This window comes from Acomys russatus, unplaced genomic scaffold (genome assembly GCF_903995435.1).
Source record: "Acomys russatus unplaced genomic scaffold, mAcoRus1.1, whole genome shotgun sequence".
Lineage (NCBI taxonomy): Eukaryota > Metazoa > Chordata > Mammalia > Rodentia > Muridae > Acomys > Acomys russatus.
The window spans coordinates 14,487-37,067 of NW_026131546.1; the positions used below are offsets into that span (position 1 = coordinate 14,487).

At 44.2% G+C, this 22,581-nt stretch overlaps 1 pseudogene; it reads left to right on the forward strand.

Moving 5' to 3' along the window:
- Positions 1–5,756: 5,756 nt before the first annotated feature.
- On the forward strand, positions 5,757–6,194 carry LOC127186283 (10 kDa heat shock protein, mitochondrial-like; annotated as a pseudogene).
- Positions 6,195–22,581: the final 16,387 nt, after the last annotated feature.

Sequence of the window (22,581 nt, forward strand, 5' to 3'; positions counted from 1 at the left end):
TCCTGGATATCATGGCCACACAGACAAAACAGAAAACCAAGGTCTTACATCAACTTGTCTTCCCAATCGTGCTTATAGTTTTATTTTTATCTTTTTTTTTTTTAAAGATTTCTTTATTCCACTTTATATGTGTGGGTGTTTTGTCTGCGTGCATATCTGTATTCCACAAGCGTGAGTAGTGCCCACTGAGGCCAGAAGAGAGTATCAGATATCCTGGAGCTGGAGTTAAAAATGGTAGTGAGCCAGCGTGTAGGCACTAGGAATACAACCTGGGTCCTCTGAAAGAACAAATACCCTTAACTGTGGAGCCATCCCCCAGCCACTTGTCTATAGCTCTTTAACAGCCCTTTGATAATATTTGTCTTGTATTAAACACCCTGGTTTCATGTGTCCTGCAGGAAGCTTAGTTGATAGAGATAGAGGCTGGAAATCCCCATCTTAGTTTTGCAGAAACCAAGGCTCCAAGAGGTTAATGTTCCATGTAAGTCCACACAGTAGTAGTGACAAGTTCCTAACTTGGTCTAGGTTTGTTGCAGGCGAATGTACTTCTGTCTTTACTAGCCAGGCACACATTCAATGAAGTTGCCATAGCTTTTTTTTATTAACACAAAGCTATATTTTCATTTTTGAATCATGGTAAAACAAACTTATCTCATTCCACCTGCCTTTTTATCAAGTTAAATTTTACTTTGTGTGCCTATACACAAAAGAGTATAATTACAATCCGCCTCTGAACTCTCTATAGTCTGTTGCACTTAGAGTCTTTGAATTCTGTTAAAGATTATGATCATTTCTTGTTGTTTTGCATGTATTGATGTCTTTCTCTCCATACTTGGTTTAAGTAGAGAGTAGAAAGTAGAAAGTAAAAAGCCTACTTAGCTTTTGAGGGATCCTCCACTGTATTTCTTAAGTTTTTTGTTGTTGGTGGTATTGTTCTTGAGTTTTTTGTTTTTTTTTTTTTTTTTTTTTTTTTTTGCTTGATTGCTTGATTGATTTTGGGTTTGGGTGTTTGGAAACAGGGATGTTATGTTATGTACCCCAGGTCTGGCTTTGAACTTGAAATCCTCTTCTGGTCTCTCCCACCAGAGTGCTGGCTCCACCACATGCAGATTTCTTTTCTTTGGCAAGCAAACATGTGTACCCAACACCCATAATTGCTTAACCGATGCTCACTATAACATTGCTATGTTGACAAATCCTATAAGTTAATATTTTAGGAGATCAGCGGACTTCTACCTAGTAAATTGCTCCAGTGATAAAGTTGTTAAGAGGCCTTTCAGAGGTCTTTTACTCAGAATACCAACAAGATGCAATCAGCCAGGAACTGGAAGACCAGCCTATATAATTCTGAAAAAAGGGCAAACTATCCTGATTTAAGCCAAAACTCATCTTTATGTTCCCTTAGTTTGATTCCTTTCACACCATGTCACTTTTACATGGTGGACAGTTTTACAGACCCTTTTGTGAAATGAGTCAGTGTTTAGCTACCTAAGAGCTCCCATATAGCCCCACCCCCTGCCACACACACACACACACACACACACACACACACACACACACACACACAGAGGTGGTGAAGATGTTTACTGTCCTTTGGGGTTGAGTTCAGACTAGCTCCTAACTTCAAGGTCAATGTCAGGCCATTAGCATCAGTCTCACCTGGGGACCTGCCAGACACAGACTCTCAGGCCCCACCCCAACTGCACTGGAAACTCTGGTGGAGCTGGGCAGGCACCTGTGTGCATGCCAAAGCTGGAAGAACCTTTGCTTTAGATGTTTGGATGAAACTAGGAATGTTTTTCCACCCCAAACCCACAGCTGCTTTATCTACCACCCTAAAACATATAAAAGCAGGGAACACACCAGGATCAGACAGAGAAGGGTTGGACTCACAAACATAACTGTCTGAATTGGTAGCCGTACTCAGCCAGTGGCAATGCCCATGGCTTTCTGAGTTACTGGCCCCCTGTCCACTCACACCCGAAGCTGTAATCTGCAACTGTGTCTCCCCTCCACAAGAGCTGCAGTCTGTTTAAGCTGACACACAAGTGAAGAAAAATTCGGTCAGCATCAAGTGATTGAATGGAAAGGAAAAGCAAGTGCAAGAGGGAGGAGAGAGGGGGTAGGGAGGGAGGAGAGAGGGGGGAGAGAGGGAAGAGAGAGGGATGAGAAGAAAGTGGCAGAGCAGAGGGTTGTCAGGAGGAGCAAGCTAAGCTGGAGATGAGTGGAGAACAGAAAACAGGCGAAGGAAGAGAGAGCAGAGGCTGGGGACATGGCTCAGTCAATAAATACTTATCATACAGGCAAGAGAACCTAGCTCCAGGTTCAGTAGGAGACCTCGTCTCAAAAAAAATAAAAATAAAAATAAAAATAAAAATAAAAATAAGGTGAAAGCCAAGTATGGTGGCTATGCTCTTAATCCCAGCATTCAGGAAGCAGAGCTAGATGGATCTCTGAGATTGATGCCAGCCGGGTCCATATTGTGAGTAGCAGGCTGGCCGGGGCTACATAGTGAGACCTCATCTCAAAACAATAAGTAAAATAAGGTGGAAGGCTGGAGAGGTGGGTGGCTCAGTGGTTAAACCCTTGCCACACAAACATGAGAATTGTGCACATCTTAAGAAACCCATACATAAATACTTGGGTTAGCGTGGCTTCCCACCTGTAACTCTAGTCTCTGAAGAAGGAGCCAGGGGTCCCCAGAGCAAACTGATAGCCATGCTAACAAGCTCTGAGTTTGAATGAGAGACCCTGCCTCAATAACTAAGGTGGGAGAGTCCATTAGAAGACAATTCCCAGCTTCAAACCTCGGGCTTCCACATGCACGTGCCCACACATGTGGATTTGCATCCACACACATGCAAACACATACACACATGTACACTACACACGTGGGAAAAATGGGAAAAGAACCAATAATAAGAGAGAGAATCAGTTGAGAACATCACTCTTTCTTTCACACATGCATGCATGTGTACACAAGAACATGTACACACATTACAGAGAAAGAGAGGAAAGAAGGGGGGAGGCAAAGGAGGGAAATAGATAAACCAGAGCAGAAGAGAGGCTGCAGCAAGAGAGGGATTACAGTGTTCAGCTGGGAAACAGCTTTCCTCTCAGCATGAGCCTTCATCTAATTGCCCTGTTCTTGAGCTGGAGTGGTCCTGTGCTGGGAAAGGGCCATAAGCATCTTATGGGCATACGTTCCATCTAATCCCCAACAGTGTGGCCTGTGTGCCTGCTGCAGACAGCAGGCTCATGCCAGCTGCCAGGTGCTGGGGCAGACACAATGGATTCCAGACGGTCAGGAGCCAGACAGGGGTGGCGGGGAGAGGCACCCCCTTTCCTTCCAGACCCCAGACCCTGGCCAGGAGCAGGGAAAGGTTTCTCCCTCATCTCACTTAAAGGCTGGAATCGGAGCGTGTCCAAATTCTTGCTGATTCCAGGGATCTCGCGTTGCTTTGCTCCAAGCTTTTCCTCAGAGGTCAGGTTGCCAAGATGAACAAACATCCCATGGAAAATGAGAGGAAGAGAGGGAAAGAAGGAGAGAGAGAGAGCAAGAGAACGAACAAAGATGATGCCAGGAAGGCCTTGGTCCTTGCTCACTCTAACTCCCCCTAACTGGCAGTAGAAAGGCATGCATGGCCACATGGACTCCATATCCACGTGCAGATTTTTTTCTTTTTTTACAACTTTCTGTTTTCCTTTCTCTCTCTTTAATATCCCCCTTTCAAAGCAGGAATTAGTTTACTCTACGAGCATCCTAAGGGAAGTCAAGTCAGCCAGGCAGAAGGACCGGCGTGTCTGGAAATTACAGTGGGGAATTAAAAGAAACCACAACTTTAGCCAACTCACACTGTGACACGAGGCATGTTAGCACTTGGGGAAAGACAGGTGTGGAGGGAGGAGGGCCTTTGAAACAAGCTCATCTATTTGTGGTTGCCAGCCTTGTTTGTGATCTGCCATCCTTGGAGGGCACCCTCTCTGATTCCTCCTGGGACCCCACCCCACGCCCTAGTCTACACCCATCATCAGACAGTGCCACAAAAATGTCAGTTCTCACAACCACCCACCCCTTGAACTTAGAAAACGTTTTAAAGAATCAGGAAGAGGAAGGTGGGAGAAAACCAACGGCGTAAATACCAAATAGACCGTAGAGCCAAAACATTATATAAGGCCAGTGCTAAGTGAAGGGGGAGAAAGAAAGGCAGGGCTGCCTGCCCCACTGGGGGAGTCTGGAGTGATGATTCATTCACTCACATCTCAATTTGGCAGGTGAAAATGGTGTGCAGCTATTATGATGGGATGGGTGACACGGCATGGCCTGGGACAGCTTGGGATACCAAGGGATGCAATGGATGAGGTGGGCTGACAGAGAACGTTGAGCTCTGGGAAGGAAGGAGGGAAGGAGGGAAGGAAGGTGGGAGAGTCCATTAGAAGACAATTCGCAACTTCAAACCTCGGGCTTCCACATGCACGTGCCCACACATGTGGATATGCATCCACACACATGCAAACACATACACACATGTACACTACACACGTGGGAAAATGGGACTGTACAATGGAGGTGTCTCCATAAGGCCGGGAGGTTTTATTTGTATTGAGGAGTGGCAGGACAGAATTTCCTGTCCACCTGACCTTGACGCTCTTGAGCCTACATCCCCAATGACACTGGCAGCCTGCATGCTTTTGCTTTACACAAACAGTTTAACTACTAGCAGGAGTTTAACAAACTCTCCAGGCTCCAGGCTTCTGGTTTAAGTCTCCCCAGAGAAGAGATTTGCAAAAACACTAGACTCATGGGAGTCACACAAAATGCTGCCCATGGTTTCATTTCTTTTTTTCTTTTTCTTTTTTTTAGCAAAAAAAAAAAGTCCACTTCCTTTAAGAACTGCCTTTAGATAAAGGGCTGAAGTGATCTTTGACGATGCTACCCTCATTCTACCCAATCTTGTAGTCTGGATAATAAACAGTTATTCTAGAACCCTAATCCTCTAGGCTGTCTTTCCTCCCATCTCTATCTGTACCTAATCTTTATGACATAAGTACCCTCCCGTGCCATCCCATTGCATCTGATGCACACATCTTGCCCCATCACCCAAGTGATGGCAACAATGATTTTTTTTTTTTTTTTATTCCTTTCCTTCCTCAGAGCAGAAAATGGGGTAAGGAGTGCTATTTGGTAATGCCTGCCCAAGGCTGAACAACGTACATGAACATAACGACAGCGTCCCCAGGAGACAGAAAATATAGCTACCTGAAGTCATTGAAGTTTTTTCTTTGCAGCACCAAAGCTGCCTCTAGCATGAAAGGCAAGATGGAACTTCCCACATTCCCAGGCGGCTCTCTGCACGTGGACACTGCCCACTCCTGAAGAGTGACGGTGTCTCCGGAAGACAGCACATGACCCTGCTCTGTAAACCTGAGTTCAGCATCGCCAGGCATGGGGGCCCGTAATCCTAACAGTCGGAGGCTGAGGCAGAAGGAGAGTAAAGTTTGAGGCCAGCCTGGGTCACATGGAGAGACGTTGTCTCAAAGAAAAAGAAAGCACTGCATTATAGAAGGTTGTTGTGCTAAGGGGCTGTCTTTGACATCTCACCTTCTAAGATATGTCCTGCCCCTCAACTCCCTGCCACTCCCAGGAACCCGTGCCTAAATACAAATGCCTTTCTGGCATGCTTGTTGGTAAAATCTCTTCGCTGACTTCACTTGGGGAAAAAAAATCAAAGTTGAAACACGATTTTAATAGCAGTATGAATTGCTCTGTCTGTTTGCGATTCGGGATACAGCTCTCAGCTGTTTCTCCAGCACCACACTGCCGGCTACTGCCAGCTGCATATGGGCTCTGCCATCATGATGACGGCTATGCCACGCTCCTGAAACTGCCAGGCAGGCTTTTTAGAAATGTTCTTCCAGTTTTTGACAGAGGACTGGTTGAAAGGAGTGTAGTCAAAACTATAACCAAAGGTGGCATTATGCATCCAGAAAAGTCTCAAGGAAAGGCTCTGCAAGCAACAGTAGTAGATGTGGAATCAAGCAGGGAAAAAAATGAGGGTGTGTAGATTCAACCAGTCAGTGTGAAAGATGGAGACAAAGAACTCCCAGAGAATGGAAGCAGCAAGGTAGGTCTATACGACAAGGATGATTACTTATTTACAGATAGGGACCGTCTTGGAAAGCATGTAGACTAAAATCACTGTTGAAATGGTGTCACGTGATCTGCCCATCCCACTGATATCGGGAACTATTTCACCATGTAAATAGTTTCCATCCTCCCTTTTATAGTAAACTGATGATGCCCAAACTAGAAAAGAAAAAGAAAACATTGTACAAGTTGATACAGTTTGACCCAAGGGTGTGTGTGTGTGTGTGTGTGTGTGTGTGTGTGTGTGTGTGTGTGTGTGTGTGTGTGTGTTGGTGGATTGGTCCCCCAGCACAGGGACGTTGAGATGTGCCAAGATTTTTGACAGATGGCAATTAGAACAAAATAATTAGAACATTGGGAATGCTGTCCTAGGGAGGGACTGGTGTAGTTCTGGGAGCACAATTAACACAGCTAAAAATATGAGTTGTTTAAAAAGAAAGAAAGAAAGAAACAAAGAAAGAAAGAAAGACAGAAAGAAAGAAAGAAAGAAAGCTGAGCAGGGGTGGGGGGAGGGCTCTCCACTTTCTCACTTCTGTCTTGTCCGCTGACCTCTTCCCTGCTGCATGATGGCATCTGTCATGATGTTACAGATCAGGGAAGCCGGCTGCAGAGGCAGATGCATGGTGCCTGCCAATCCTGGTCATTTGATCTCCCAGACAGCAAGCTAAGAGAACTTTTCATTATAAAGGTCCCAGGCTTGAGTATTTTGTTATAGCAACATAGAATAGATGAATTTACCCTTTACTAATAGAGTATTTCTCAGAAGTTTTAGATTTATAGGAAAATTGAGGACAGAACAGAGTTTCCTATTTCCTTTTATTAATGTTTTAGACTAATATGCTTCTTTAGTTATAATTCATGAGCCAGTATTGATATGTTTTTATTCAGTAAATACTTTATTTACCTCCTAAGTTTCTACCTTAGTTTTTTTTCCCCCTTGGATTTTTTTTTTTTCCTGTTTGTTTGATTTTTATTCATTTTTCTTTCTGGGTATCACATTATGTTGAGTGATTACATGCCTGTAGCCTCTTTCTGGGTGTGACATTTCTTTAGAGGATGCTCCTTCGTTTCGATGACCTCACTGGATTTAAGGAGCATTAAGAATTTTGTAGAATGTTCTGCAGCCATGTTTGGCTGCTGTTTGCCTCCTGTCAAGGTATCTAACTGAGCTACGGTTCTTCCATGGGAGACCTCTGGGTGAAGCGCCACTCCAACCCGACTATCAACATGGCTCGCCCATTGCCTAGAAAGGCATCTTCATAACAGAGCTCCTTCTCTGTCCCTTTCTCCATGTCTTTCCTGGAAGTTACCACTTGAACCCGACCACTGAGAAGTGGGGAGTTGGGCTCCACCTTCCCGTATGAACTATGTACATGGGTCATCTGGAAGCCTCATGCATGCAAGATTTGTCAATATCTCCCATTGTTTGCTCAGTCAATCTTTTTCGTCAGTCAATTTTTAAAAACAGGATATTTAATTTGGGCTTTGGATTGTGGTTTGTCACTGTTTCATCTTATTCGAATCCATTCATCGTTGGCTATTCTTTCAATTATCACCTTTGATATTGTCAGTAGCGTGGGGTGGTGGCATCGCAGTTATCTGAGGCCCGTCTGGTCTGTCTCTTGTCCTATCTACTTGTCTGAGGACCATGATATCCTTTGATGAGAGAAGCCAGGGTCTGGGCTGTAGGCATGCTCCTCACTGCTGAGCGCTGTGTTGTTTGCTCTGATTTTGATTGGTTTGGGTTTAGTTTGTTTGTTTTTTCCTCTGTCAACTAGCAAATTTAAAAAATAAACTCTTCCATACATATGAAACTATAATATTCAACGTGAAAGTCTGTTTTATTTTGGTTTTGTTTGTTGAGGTAGACTCTCACTATGTAGCTCAGGCTGCCCAATTATCCTCCTGCTTTGGCCTCCAAAGTGTTGAGCATATAGGCATAAGCTACCGTACCTGCCTGCTGTTTTACTTAATATTCTTTTTTTTTTTTTAACAGTCCTTCTAGAGTGAAATGGAAGCACAGCCGGTGCCCACATACTTCCTTCTGCCCTGTGTGCACTGGCATGCTTCCTATGTATGATCTTCACTGGAGTGGTGCCTTTGGTAGCCTGTTCTAGAGGCATCATAGTCACCCGAGGTCCATAGGAATCATCAGGGTTCACTCTTGGTTTGTACATTCTGTGTGTCTGCACAAGTGTGTGATGACAGGTGTCCACCATTGTACGGCTGCACAGAGAGTGTGCCTGAGACATCGTGTACCTCTCTCCATCCTGGGCATCCCTCATAAGCACTGATCTTTTCCTTTTTTTTTTTTTTTTTAGAATGCCATCTACCGAGGATCATTCAGTATTTTGTTTTAAGACTAATCTCTGCATTTATGAGCCCTCCACATCCTTGTATGTCTGGTCTGCTTTTCAATCAATTGGCCATAGGGTAGGTGAGCAGCCCTGATCTATCCCTGCTAGTTTTCTTCCTCAATCTGATCTGGGTCCCATCATTTCCTCCAGATCTGAATTCAGACATCACCCCTTTTAGGATCTTCCTGGCCATCCCAGATACCACTGCAGACTTACTTACTTACTTTCTTTTTCTTTTATTTATTTTTTATTTTTGGTTTGTTTGTTTGTTTGTTTGTTTTGGTTTTTTTTTGAGACAGGGTTTCTCTGTGTAACAGCTCTGGCCATCCTGGATTCTCTTTGTAGACCAGGCTGGCCTCGAACTCACAGAGATCCTCCTGCCTCTGCCTCCTGAATTCTGGAATTAAAGGTGTGTGCCACCACCGCCCGGCCCAAGCTGCATTTTAATTTGTTTGGTTTAATGCCCATCTCTGTGAGGGCAAAGACCACAGCTACACTATTCATTGTTTTTCAGCTTGCTGCTGACTTATAGGAGTAAATATCAAGTGTTTAAAGCCAATGAATCTAGCCATTGCCACTACACCACACACACACACACACACACACACACACACACACACACAGAGAGAGAGAGAGAGAGAGAGAGAGAGAGAGAGAGAGAGAGAGAGAGAGAGAGCTTATGCAAATATGTCCATCTGACCACTCCCCTGGCTTGCTGCAGGTCAGGACTGGAAGAATGAGACTTAGCATGTAATGCAGGACCAGATCTTTCTGCCTCTCTTACTGTATACTTGGAATGGTGTCTGTCTTTTCCATTTGAGATTAATTTATCTGGGACCCTTTCCTACTAAATATTTAGTTTTCAGTTTAAAATGTTTAATTAAGAAGTTTTGACTGCTTTTGAGTGAGTCAGATAGTTTAGAAAAATAGGAGGCTAATTAGCCACCTTCCCCCGCTCTGTAAACCCCACCTTGACCTGAGCAACTACCCTGTGTTAGACATATCCAACCACTTAGGCTCTTTAAGGCCAAGGAGGTATGTCCACTGGGCTCTGTAACTCTCCCTCTGGACTACATTCCAAGTGCCAGGCTGCCAAAGTCTATGTCCCAGTAACTTCAAACTCCCCACCCCCTCTCTTTTTGTTGTTGTTTGTTTGTCTGTTTTTTGTTGTTGTTTTTCAAGACAACGTTTCTCTGTGTGGCCTTGGCTACCTTGGACTCACTTTGTAGACCAGGCTGGCCTCGAACTCACAGAGATCTGCCTGCCTCTGCCTCCCCCCAGTGCTAGGATTGAAGGTGTGCGCCACCACACCCAGCTCAAGCTCTCTTCTAAGGATCCAAGTAGACATCTGTCTGAACCTGTCATCCTGAGGGCAGACCTCTCCAGGAAGAGTGCTTCGCCAAACCTAGAGCAGTGTTTCTCAACCTATGGGTCATGATCCCTTTGGGGAGTGAACAACCCTTTCATAGGGGTCACCTAAGACAATAAGAAAACAGATTTACATTACATTTCATAACAATAGCAATGTTACAGTTATAAAATAGCAATAGAAATAATTTTATGGGTCACCACAACATGAGGAATTCTATTAAACGGTCACAGCTTTTTAAGCCACTTTAGGAAGGTTAAGAACCACACTGATTTAGAGCCTTGGGGAGAAGGGGGTGCTGGGGTGCTGGGGGCAGCGGATGTGTGAGCAAGAGGAACGCAGGACCTAAGCAACTGGGCTACTTCATATGTCTTCTGAGTCTGGATGTCAACAGCAGGCCAGCTCCCTCACTGTAACCCTATTCCCCTGGGTAACGATGCGAATACTTCCGTCACACCTGTGTCTGTGCTCATAGACTACAGAATAGTGCACACGTTTGTGTGTGTGTGTGTGGGGGGGGGGTCTTCTTTCTTTTTCCCTGTTGTTTAGAATACAGTATAGTGTTGGCCACAGCCCTTCTCCTTCCACAGCTCAGGTTTTCTCTTTTCGAGCTTATGGTATCAATGCAGACTCCACCTTGCTCCCAACCTCAAACAGACCTACACCCCGTACGCTGTGTTTATTTTGTAAACTATAGCCTAGATTCCTAGAAATAGACTTAGTATTTTGAGTAAAGAGTATTATGTAATTTTATAGCTGTTTCCAAACTTTTCTGGACAGGATGCCCATCTTACCAGCCTCCTGGCCGTGGGTGCTATGGATTGTCTTAAGTTTTGAAAACTGAGTTGCTAAAATCTGAACACCTGATTAGTTTTGCTATCATTCCTCTGGCTCCTGGGGCTTGGGGAACCAGCATCACTCCATGCCTCTAGATACTGGTATGTCCTTGTCTCTAAATCACCTAGTTTTATCTGCCCCCACCACCACTTCACTGAGGTAGGTGTTATTTTTCTCATATCAAGGTGTGGTCATTTACCTATGTAGTTTTATAATCATTATCCACCCTCTCCTGTTATCTATCAAAGTACACTTCTCATGCAGCCATTGGATAATCAAGTGTTTTGGTTTTGTGGTAACACTTTCTGTCTTCCGTCTGATTTGAAGGAGAAATCTCCACCCATCCTAAATTCTACTCTACTCACTTTATTGCCATTTGCTTCTCTCCTCCCTTTGTGACGGAGCCAAGTCAGGAAACAAAGGAGCTCTCAGAAACAGAGGCCTTGAAGCCTGCTCTCGGGCCGTTTTTTCTGCTTCTGCCCTCTGTGCAGACTTTAAAGCATCTTGTCTCCCAGCAGCCCCTCTTAAACTATCAGCACAGCTGCAATAGCAACACTTCAAGGCCATGTCAGCAAACAAGGCTTCCGAAGAACTTTCCAAGGATAGACATTTTGGGAAAGAGAACAGACAAAGGAAAAGAAAAAAAGGCAAAAGGGAAGGCAGGAAGAGGGGATGGAGGAGAGGAAAATGAGGAGGGAGAAGAGAAGAGGAAGAAGAGATGGAGGTGGAAGAGGAAGGAAAGAACAGAAGGAGAAGGAAAAGGGGAGGAAGAGAAGAAGGATGGGAGGAAGAGGAGGAAAAAGAGAGAGAAGAGAAGAGGTAGGAAATAATCCATGCACCTAGAAAGTGAGTTAAGCCCCTCCTCTGTGTAAATCAGGGTCATAGACAGAGGTGAAAGCAAGTTGTAAGGACAGCATTGTCCCTGACACCTAAGGGTGGATGCTTTTTTTTTTTAAGACAGGATTTTTCTGTGTAGCCCTGGCTGTTCTGGACTCTCTTTGTAAACCAGGCTGGTCTTGAACTCACAAAGATCCACCTGCCTCTGCCTCCCGAGTGCTGGGATTACAGACATGTGCCACCATGCCTAGCTCAGGTGGGTACTTTCAAGAGAGAAAGCTAAGCACACAGAGAAAGCCTGCGGTGCAAGGCTGAATATACAGAGAAGGAAGGAAATCAGGAAAGGCTTCAAAGAGGCCAAGAGTGGGAAGAGGATAGGTTTTCAACCCTGGCTGCATGGCAACAGACAGAAGAGGCCATTCTGAAGAAAATGACGTGAGCAAGGACAGAAGTGGAGCAGAGTTTTAGAGTCAACAACTTCCCAGACAGACCGATGGAAAGTGCCTGCAAACAAGAGGTGACAGCAAAGCTGGACAGGGGACTGCAGATGACGGGCTACTTTGGCCTTGGTCCTGTAGGCCATGGAGACCAAGCTGAATAATCAGATAGGTGGGCCTGGCCTTGTGCCAGAGCAGGACTCTGTCAGAGCATCCTCAGCTCCCTTGGATCTTCTGACACATGGTGGGATGGACCTTAAAAACAGAAATCACCTCACTCAGTGGGTGCCCTCTCCTAAACCTGTTGGACCCAGATGTAATCCTGATGATCTGCCAATTAGGAACACCTACTTCTTCCTAACTGTGACCCCAAAGGCAGTGTGGGGTGTGTCTGTAAGCTTTCTTAGCTTCTATGCCTAGCATTTCTTTTCACCTAGTTTCTCTACAAAAGCACTGGAGACTGGCAACTTTGACCAGGGTCTTTCTCTTGGCTGTCCGCAGAGTAGATATGGAATACTCAGGTCTCTAGAGCAGCTGATCTGCTTTGAGAAGAGTGGCCTGATACCTAATCAAAGAGCATGTGACCCAGATGTAAGCCAATCTGCATCTCATAAGCCTTTGGCCAAGAACAGGCTCTTGATCCACTCAAAGTTGGTGAAACGCAGTAAGCCTTTGCCTGGGAATGCTGAGCCAAATATCACCTTCCTCTCCTCCTCCTCCCCCTCCTCCTCCTTCCCCTGCTCTTCCCTTCTCTCCTTCTCCTCCCCCCCCCCCCCCCTCCTCCTCTCCTCCTCAGTTGAACTTGGAAACCCCTCACTCTGAGATTATTCCAATCATCCTGCAAAGGGCAAGCTTGCTTTGCAGCAGGCAGACACTGGAAGAAACAGCTGGGTCTGAGTTACATAATTTTAGACTCAAATAAAGTCACGTGTGAATCACACCAGGCAGCCCCATGCTGCTTGCTTAACCCAGCAAGCAAATCCCCTCTTTTGGTTCGCCTGTTAGATTTAGATTTCTTGTCCACTAGGAACGGAAGGAATTATCACTGTGCTGGGTACAAAGTCTTTCTAAGAAGTCTGCTTCCCTCCCACACAGAGAAAACAAGAACTTTTAGTCTGTTTTATAATGAAAACAAGTGACATACGGACCCCAGAAATTCAATATGGAAAATTAGAAAATTTAAAGAAGTAGTAGGATGCTTTCTTTGGTCAAAGAACATTGTCCCAATATTTAAATATCCCTATCTCCTTGCTTCCTTGGCTATGATGCAGTCTGACCATGTATATTTCTTTTTTGTTTTTTTTGTTTTGTTTTGTTTTTTGTTTGTTTGCTTGCTTATTTTTGTTTTTTTCCGATCTTAACACTCTGGAGGCTGAGGCAGGAAGATGGAAATTTAAAGGCTGTCTAACAATATCCAACTTCAAATTGTTTTTTACTTTATTATATAACATAAAGAGTTCTGAAAAAATATTGAAGAGAACTGTGCTGGGATAAGAGTTCACGGTTCCTACAAGCAGACAGAAAGCAAGGTTTCTTATAAATAGCATAGTCTAGGGGCTGGGTACGTACCTTAGTTGGTAGACAGCTTGCCTAGGATGCAGGAGGCCCTGGGTTCAAGCCCCAGCATTGCATATCCCAGGCATGTTGTGCATACCCTAGCACCTGGGATGTAAAGACAGGTGGAGCAGAAGTTCAAGGTCATCCTCTTCTACATAGTGAGATTGGAACTAAATCTAAAAGATTTAGTCAAGATTTTTCCTTAGCAGAGGTACAAATAGTGCTTTTCAGAGTGTACACTAATGTTGCCTATGCATTTACTAGAAGGGCAGTGAGTTCTTTTTGCAAGGTACAGTCCAAAGTGGTTCATAAAGTAACTGTAGAGCAGAAAGTAAAAAAGGAAAGGAAAAAAAAAAAAAAAAAAAAAAAAAACCATTAACCCTCACCAGTTAGCCATGGGGGGTGGGGCACAGTTTTGTTGTGTAGCCATTTCTCTTTGCCTTTCAATCCTGTAGCTGAACCAGGCAATTGTTGATGGTGTCTTATTTTATCTACCACCATGTTTTTGGATACAATGAGGTCATTTGTTAGACTGTGCTCATATGCTCTTATTTCCCCATAAAATGATTAAAGGAATGTTGGCGTGGCTCCTCCCCTAGCTTCTAGTGTACTCCCTCCACCTGCACCCCATCCCACCTCACCAAAGGCTATAGGCATAGCATTGTAAATGAGGTTTTGTGCCACCAGAAAGGGTAACACTTCGTTGCCAGCGTTCAGTAAGCAAGCCAAAGGCACTTGCTGTTGGGACCACTTCTGGTACCCCCCTGTCTTACACAGATGTAACCACTGGCTGCACTGCCTTGTGAATCACTCCCAAACTTAGTGGTTTAGCATGAGATTGTGTAGGATTGCTGTTTTGTTTAATCTTGTCATGTATTTCTTACTTCAGAGGATACAGCTGGAGGAGAGCGCTTCAATTCCACCTAAGCTTGCCTCTTAGACCCAAGAAAACCAAAGTCTGAAGAAGAACAATAAAGGTGCTATGTCATCCTTTAGAACCGGACCCCACCTGGCTTTGTAAATAAAACTTTATTGGATCAGAGCCATGTCTGTGGTGTTAATAAGGGCTGACTCATGGTAGTTTCTAGACTGCATGGTCTACAGAGCTGAAACTATGAACTGTGGTCCTTTACAGCAAATGGTATCCCTTCGGGCTTTTGACTGTAGTCTCCTGAGTGTATGAGTAATGAGGTCATTTAAGACTATTTCAAGCACTTGCTGTGAGAGGAGCTTTGGAGAAATAAAGAAAGAACCACAAAGATGATAAACACACTACCTGCACTGTTTGAACCCAAATAGCATCTTTTCTAGCCTGTCATATTCTCTTCTACTAGAAATGTGAATGTAAAAACTACAAGTCCACTTATTTAAGACATGTTCATAAGCACCTCCCATATCCCGGGCACGCCCTGGGCCTTAGAATTCTATCACTAAGGCAAAAGCATATGAACCCGAGTGTCAGTGGAATACACTCCCACCGGGCAGAGGTGGATGAAGATAGTACTTTTCACTTCTATTCCCAAGAACAATTCTAGCCCAAGCTGACAGAGCTTATGAGGGTAGAGTCTGGTCTTGAGTGCAGGTCAGACGAACTGAATGAAGGTGCTTCTGGGTGTGCTTTTGTGTCGTCACAGGCAAGCACACGGTTTCAGTCGCTCCCCTCTCCTTCAGTTCCAAATCTCTGTCTCTTACAAAAGCCCAGGTCAGTGCAACAGGCAGCCAGTAGGCTCCCTTCAGGGCAGAAAAGCTCACCTCTGCCCTTGTGTCCTCTTGAGCACAGATAGGAAGGAAAGACCTGGGAAAGACCTGGGAAGTCAGGTCCCCGCCATGAGCCCAAGGGATATCCGATTATTTAAGCGAATTTTTGTCAGGCACAAAACATGCAAACTAGATACAAATTTGTGCTTTCCTATGAGACCACAAAGCAGAAGGAGATGAGAAATCAAGTGAGGAAGAGTAATAGGAGGGAAGAGAAAAACCTGAAAAAGAGACAGGTTCACAGAAGCAAGTGCAATCCAAGCTATAAATAGGTACAAGAGCCCTGGGAATCATTCCTTCTGCCCAGCTTTCAGGCAGAGACCCCTCTTCTCTCTGCAGACCCCAACTCTAGGAGAGTTAGCCAAGGGGCAGGTACCAATGAACTCAGTACTCTTTGAGAAGTCTGGTATGTGCCTGTAATCCCAGCATGTGAGAGGCTGAGGCAGAATTGTTCATCTGAAGCTATCTTAAACTACACTGTCAGTCCTTTACCAGCCTAGGACACACAGTGGAATTCTGTTTCAAAACTCTGAAAAAATTGGGGAGGGGGTCAATTTTGTATTTGTGCTGCAATTAGGAATATGAAGGTTGTTATACGGAAAGGCCTCTCCACCCAAACTCTTGCTTTCTTCCATAGGAGTGCACTATGGAAGCCATTTTGGAGACCTAAGATAACACTCTGCCCTGGCCTTTAATGAATACTGTAAATCCCTTAAAGTGACATCTGAAGCATAGGAAAATTACCAGCGAGCATTTATTATTCTCAGGTTAAACTCAAGTAGCAAATTGCCCTTAGAGCAATTTACAGCCGACATCTTTTTTTTTTTTTTTTTTGCATTTGATTTTTTTTTTATTAATTTATTCTTGTTACATCTCAATTTTATCCCATCCCTTGTATCCTCCCATTCCTCCCCCCCCATTTTCCCATTATTCCCCTCCCCTATGACTGTTCCTGAGGGGGATTACCTCCCCCAATATATTCTCATAGGGTATCAAGTCTCTTCTTGGCTACCTGCTGTCCTTCCTCTGAGTGCCACCATCTTGAAGAACTTCTCTGACACCTGGCAAACGTCACTAGGATGTCACTCAGCCATTGACGTCTTAAAGGATCTTCGGGACTGAGTGCCACATCTGTGGAGTGCCAGTCATTTCCAAAGCTTCTATCCTTATTAGGAGCAAGAGAAGAAAGACTTGATCACAGGACCAGAACCTCAGGAGAGGCTATGGGCTCTAAATTCTGCTGTGTGTCTAGTCATTATGCAAGCAGTGCTTGAGTTTCTCATGGGAGGCACAGTCTAGATGACCAAGTTCCTCTCACAATGGGACTCCTAGATCCTAGAAACGAGCCCACAAAAGCATTTGCAATTTAATGGTAACTGAATACAATTTTAGAAAGTGATAAGTACTCCAAAGACAACTAAAGTGAGCAAAGCAAGGGATGAGAAGTAAAGGACGCTGTGTGCTCTTGGGGAGCTGGGAAGAGTACCCACAAGGAAAGCCCCAGTAGAGATGGATTTGGGGACTTGTGGGACAGAGAGAAGGAAAGGTCAGAGCAACAGGGACCCTTGGAGTGTGCACAGTGTGGAGAGAGGGCCTTACCTGTCATGAAGGGGGAGGTAGATTCTATTCTAAACAAGGCAAGCAGTGGGGGAAATCTGTACAGAGACTTTTAAGTAGCTGTGATTTTTAGCTGCACTCTGGAGAAATTCTAAGAAACAGACCAGGAGGATGGAGAGCAAAAAGAAGGACAGCAGTTGTTAAGTCCACTGTCAGAGTGACATGGCCCTGGAGTGGAGGCTGCTAGCTAGGGCCCTGTCTGTCTCGTGAACCACTGTCCCCAACCCCTAAGCTAAATGCCAACCCCCACCCCACCCATCCACCCACCTCTGGCTGCAGTGGGTACTTGGTAAGCTGTGAATGGGCAGAGGAGCTCACAGCTTCTGGAGGAGGCAAAGGCATAGCTCCCGTGGATGTTTACAGAAGGACTGGTGTGAAAGGAGCATTTTCCTGGCTTAGCTCTGGAGGAAGCCAGGCACTGCAGCTGGGACCTGCAGAGACTCTCAGGTGCCTCATGGGAAAGAGTTGTTAAGGAGGAGAAAGGAGCAATCTGGTGGGGCACTGGGTTACTGAATTTATTTCCTGGGAGCAGAGATGTCCCACCTTTATTTGGGGCTCAGGCCCATCCCTTGTCTCTAACCAAATGCCTGCAGAAAATTCTCTTTGGCTTCCTTCAAAGCATACTCAGAGATTCCTCTCAGTTCCCCTTTCTGTTGACTGTGTTGACAGGGATGGACCAATACCCTCCACACCCTCGGTCTACCCATCCGGAAGTACTGAGTCAGCAGCCCTTGCTCAGAATCTACTTCAGTCTCTTCCCACACTTCAAAGAAACTGCTCCCAGGAATGAGGTGGGGCAGCAGGAGGAGAGGGCTAGGTGTGTGCCTGAGGATCTCAGGGGTGGGAGGAGACTGGGATGGGGAGCCTGTGCTGCTTGCTTGCACGTGGTTGCCTAGAGAGCCTGTGGCGCAGCTTAGTGGATTCCATCCCCCAGAGAGTTGAACTGTGTAGGTCTGAGGTAGAGAGAATCTGTGTTTCTCATCACCTCCCAGGGGTGCAGAGCTTCCAGGGTCTCCCTTCAGGAGTACTATTCTACATGAAACCACAGGAGGTTTGCTGGGGAGAAAGGACACATTTAGCCACGGTTGATAGAATGCCCAGCCCTGGGCTAAGGGTGTTGTGTTGAATAATCTCTTTTAATCCTCACCCAGCCCTGGGAACTAGCATCAGATTTGTGAGTATTTAAACAGAGGAGACTTAGGAAGACTGGAAGACTCGCTTAAAGTCACCTAACTTAGAAGTGATCCTTGGCCCAATTACCTGACTCCTCTACCTGAACTATAAAGAGAAATGGCAAGGGGATAGATTTGCATGGTCTGATTCTGGTGTGTTATGAGTGACAGCTAGTTAAAGGATCAAGAACTAGAAAGCACAGCTGAACACTTGAACATTCAGCAGCAAAGGCTGTGCCTGCAGCCGTTACCAGACCCAGTGGAATCACAGGGTCCTTCAACTTCTGCAGATGATTAATAATCTTAGAAAAAACTAAAGGGCATATGCCTAGCTTGAGAGACCCTGAATTCAGTCTCCGACAAAAAGGTATGTGCATGTGTTGTGTGTGTGTGTATAAGTTTAAGTTTAAGTTTTAAAAAGAAGCTTGAAAGATATAGTAGCAAATACCTATAATCCCAGAACATAGGAAGCAAAGACAGGGAGACCAAGTGTTTGATGCCAGCTGGGCTACATAAAGATATAAAGATTCTATCTCAAAAGATTAAACACACACACACACAGAGAGAGAGAGAGAGAGAGAGAGAGAGAGAGAGAGAGAGAGAGAGAGAGAGAGAGAGAGAGAGAGAGAGAGAGAAACAAACATAAAAAGCTCCAGGACAGAGGATACAATGACATCAGCATTGTGTGCCATCTCAGCACTCAGGAGGTAGAAGCAGAAAGACCAGAAGTTAAATATCATCCCTGGATCCACTCATTTGTTTTTATTTTGTTTGTAAAAGCCCTCAAAATGTATAATCAATAATAAATAGAATCAAGGAACCTGTTTGGCCCACCCCCATTAAGAACACACAGAAATAGCCATCTATGAGGCATAAGCCATGACCACTATCTGCCTTTGGACTACTTAGCCTTCAGCACCTTAAGCAATGAATTTTTGATGTTTATCAACTTACTATAAAGACCATCACAACATAAAGAAAGTGTAATGCTTTCATTGCCTTGTGTTTAATCTAAGGATACTACATTTGATATAAAAGCTCCCCTGGTTAAAAAACAAACAGAAAACTAGCTTTATGTCTCTTCTTCTCTCACCCAACTCTTCAGTGCTGTTCTTTCTAAAATATGTAGCAACCACAATAATGACTGGCCTAGCAAGACAAGACTATTAGTACAATAGTGACATGAACGTCATGGGAGCAACCAACCACTTTCTGCTTGGATTTAAGTCCCAGTCCACAAGATGGAATCCATCCTAAACACCAGTATTAGGTGAAGAGTGGTGGTTAGACAGGTCATAGGCCCTGAGGGAGGCACTACTGCAATTATGCTGCTAAATGCACATAATATTAAATTGTATCTTAATGACTTATGATTATGCCCATAAATCAGTGCATCTCTCAACCCTGAGAGATGCTATTTGCAGTGGATGGTGACTAACACAGTGACCCACAGGTGGCCAGGGTGCACAGGTTATGAAACTGCAGAATTTTCCTCCCTAAAGGAAATATATATACTGCAGATCCCCACCAAAGACTCAGAGACAGACCATTGGGGAAGGGGAAGCAGAAAAAGTTAAGAGCCTGAGGTATCAGATGACTAAAAGGCAACTGTCTTCTGGACACTTCAAGGCAGTTGCACAAATGCTGTTTGTGAACTCAGCATTCAATTCCATCCCAAGCCATGAAGCAACTAGTAATTGTTATCTGCTGGGAAAAGGAGAAATGGTTTCCTCTAAGAGCATAGACCCTGGTAGATCAACCACATTCCAATCAAAGGCCACACACTCAAGAAGGTTTTGGGCAGCACAAATTGGTCTTTACAGATTTTCTTTTTTTAAGAGACATAAAACTGGGTAGATAGCAAAGGGAGGTGGATCCGGGATGAGTTGGGGGATAAATATGATCAAAACACATTATATGAAACTCAAAACTTTCAAATAATAACAAAAATTCTAATTAAAAATGTAGCAGCTAATTTGCATGAATTGTAATTATTATTGTTGTTGCTATTATTATTATTATTATTATTATTAAAGTGTAATAAACAAGAACCTATGGCAAATTAACTCAAGTTTCTACTTTCCAAGGTAAAGCAGGAGACACACTAAAGCAGGACTTGGGAGTTGCAATGCAGTATAGAACAAAGAGAAAATGTCCTGAAAGATAACAGTCTCCCTGTGATATACTACATATGCAAGAAGAAGAGGAAGAAGAGGAGGAGGAGGAGGAGAAGGAGGAGGAGGAAGAAGAAGAAGAAGAAGAAGAAGAAGAAGAAGAAGAAGAAGAAGAAGAAGAAGAAGAAAATGACCTTGTGTTATCACCACTGCAGCACAGGCAGAGCAGCCAACTTCACACCCTTACAAAAGGGAAGTCCTAGTTGAGGCTCTTAAACTCTTCTGGGAAGAAACTCCCTTGAATGTGACACAGAGTTAAGCTGTGACCGGCAGTTTCCATCCTGATGGCTGACTTCCTCATTTTCAGATTTTCCTCATTTCAGATGTGAAAGCAGATGACAAAGTTTGTTGAATGTGCCTAAATAATTTGCAGTCTCACAAAATGAACCACAGGGAAGGACCTGTTTCCCTGTAGGATGCCTCACCCCCTGCATAAGGAGCCAGGGTCTTACCCTCTGAGCTGTCATTCGTGTTCCAGCTCAGCCTGTGCAGACACAGAGCAGCTTTTGGGTCCAGCAGCCAGCCTCGCTTTGTGTTATCTTATCTTTACCTTCTAAACACACTTCCTAAACTTTTGTGAGCTCTTGGCCCTTAGGGTGTTGGGGAGCATTCTATTCAGAAAATCCTCCTTTTAATTATGAATCTGAATTAAAACACACTTGGTCTCTCAGACCTTGGAGGCCAGTCCCTGAGACACTGCAGTTTAGAGCAGGTTGTTCTCAGCTCTTCCTGCAGACACTGGGCATCTTTCTACTTCTGCTGTGGGGAAACTGACCCACAATCCCACTGCTTCCATCTCCAGTTCCCACACAGATGGGTTCCTTAGTTAAACTGTTACTTTTGAAGGCTGGTGTGGTGGGGACTACCTGCAACCAGGACTTGGGAGGTTCAGGTGGGAGAGTTATGAGTTTCTGGCCAGCCCAAAGTTTTTGTCCCAAAACTAAACTAAATTATAAAAAGCACCTGCAGGACAACAACAACCACAACAAAACTCCACAAATTGAGAAACCATTTTGTTTCCACAGAAAGCTCACAGGAATGTATATTGTTACCCAGTCCTGCCCGATGGAAATTCAGTGTAGCCATCCTTCACACCTGAGGGAAGTTGTTTCTAGGAACTTCCAGGCTTACTACCTTGGATGGCCAAATCCACTGTATAAAATAAAGCAGTATTTGCATATAAGACATACACATTCTCTTTTACACTTCAAATCATTCCTAGATGTCTTCTGAAATTAATGTAACATGAGTCGCTGCACTGCTGTGCTGAGAGGATAAAAGCACACAAAAAAACCTGGGAGTGTTTGTATAGACAACTTTGTATTCCTAAATTTTTTTTATCTGTAGGTGGTAGAATCCCTGGATGCCCACAGATTAGAGCTCCAACTGTACCAGTCGCATATGTTTGTGATTTTAAATTTGCTGGTAGCCACACTAAAAGTAAAATGTAGCAGATGAAATCAATTATAGAAATATATTTTATTTACCCAACATAACATAAACATCATCATTTGAACATACAGTAAATGTTAAAAGGTTGTTAGTAAGGGCTAGAGAGATGGCTCAGAGGTTAAGAACACTGTCTTCTCTTCCAAACGTCATGAGTTCAATTCCCAGCAACCACATAATGGCTCACAACCATCTGTGATGAGATCTAGTGCCCTCTTTCTGGCAGGCAGATGTTACATGCAGACAGAGCACTGTATACATAATAAATAAATAAACTTTTTAAAAAGTTGGTAGTGAGCAGTCTCCATTTTCTTTTTTCTTTAAAAAAAAAATAGATTTATTATTAGTCCGTGTGTGCCTGTGGAGTTGTGCACATGAGTGCCAGTGCCTGTAATGTCCAGAGGAGGGCGTCAAATCCCCTGGAGCTTGAGTTATAGGCAGTTGGGAGCTGTCTGACATGGTTGTTGAAAACCAAACCCTGCTCTACCCAAGAACAGTATGGCGCTATTAACTGCTAAGCCATCTCTCCTGACCTCCATATCATTTTTGTGCTAAGTCTCTGGACTCTTGCATGTTTGTTAGAATAACAGTGCATCTCGGTTTGGGTAAAGCATTCTTCAGATGTGGCCAGAGACGGAAGGAAAAGAGGTTGGAAGGAAAGGAGCTAACTATCACATGACAGCTGGCAAAATCCCTAAGGAGCACAATCCTTGCTTTCCAAAGGCCTGTCACTCACTTTGTCCTGGAAAATTGGAGAGACATTCATATGAATAATTAGTTTGTGATGTCTTTTATTCTCTTTAAATCATTCCATAAAAAAAAATACCAGTTCTACATAAAAGCCTGTCAATATTAACATACATTTTCTT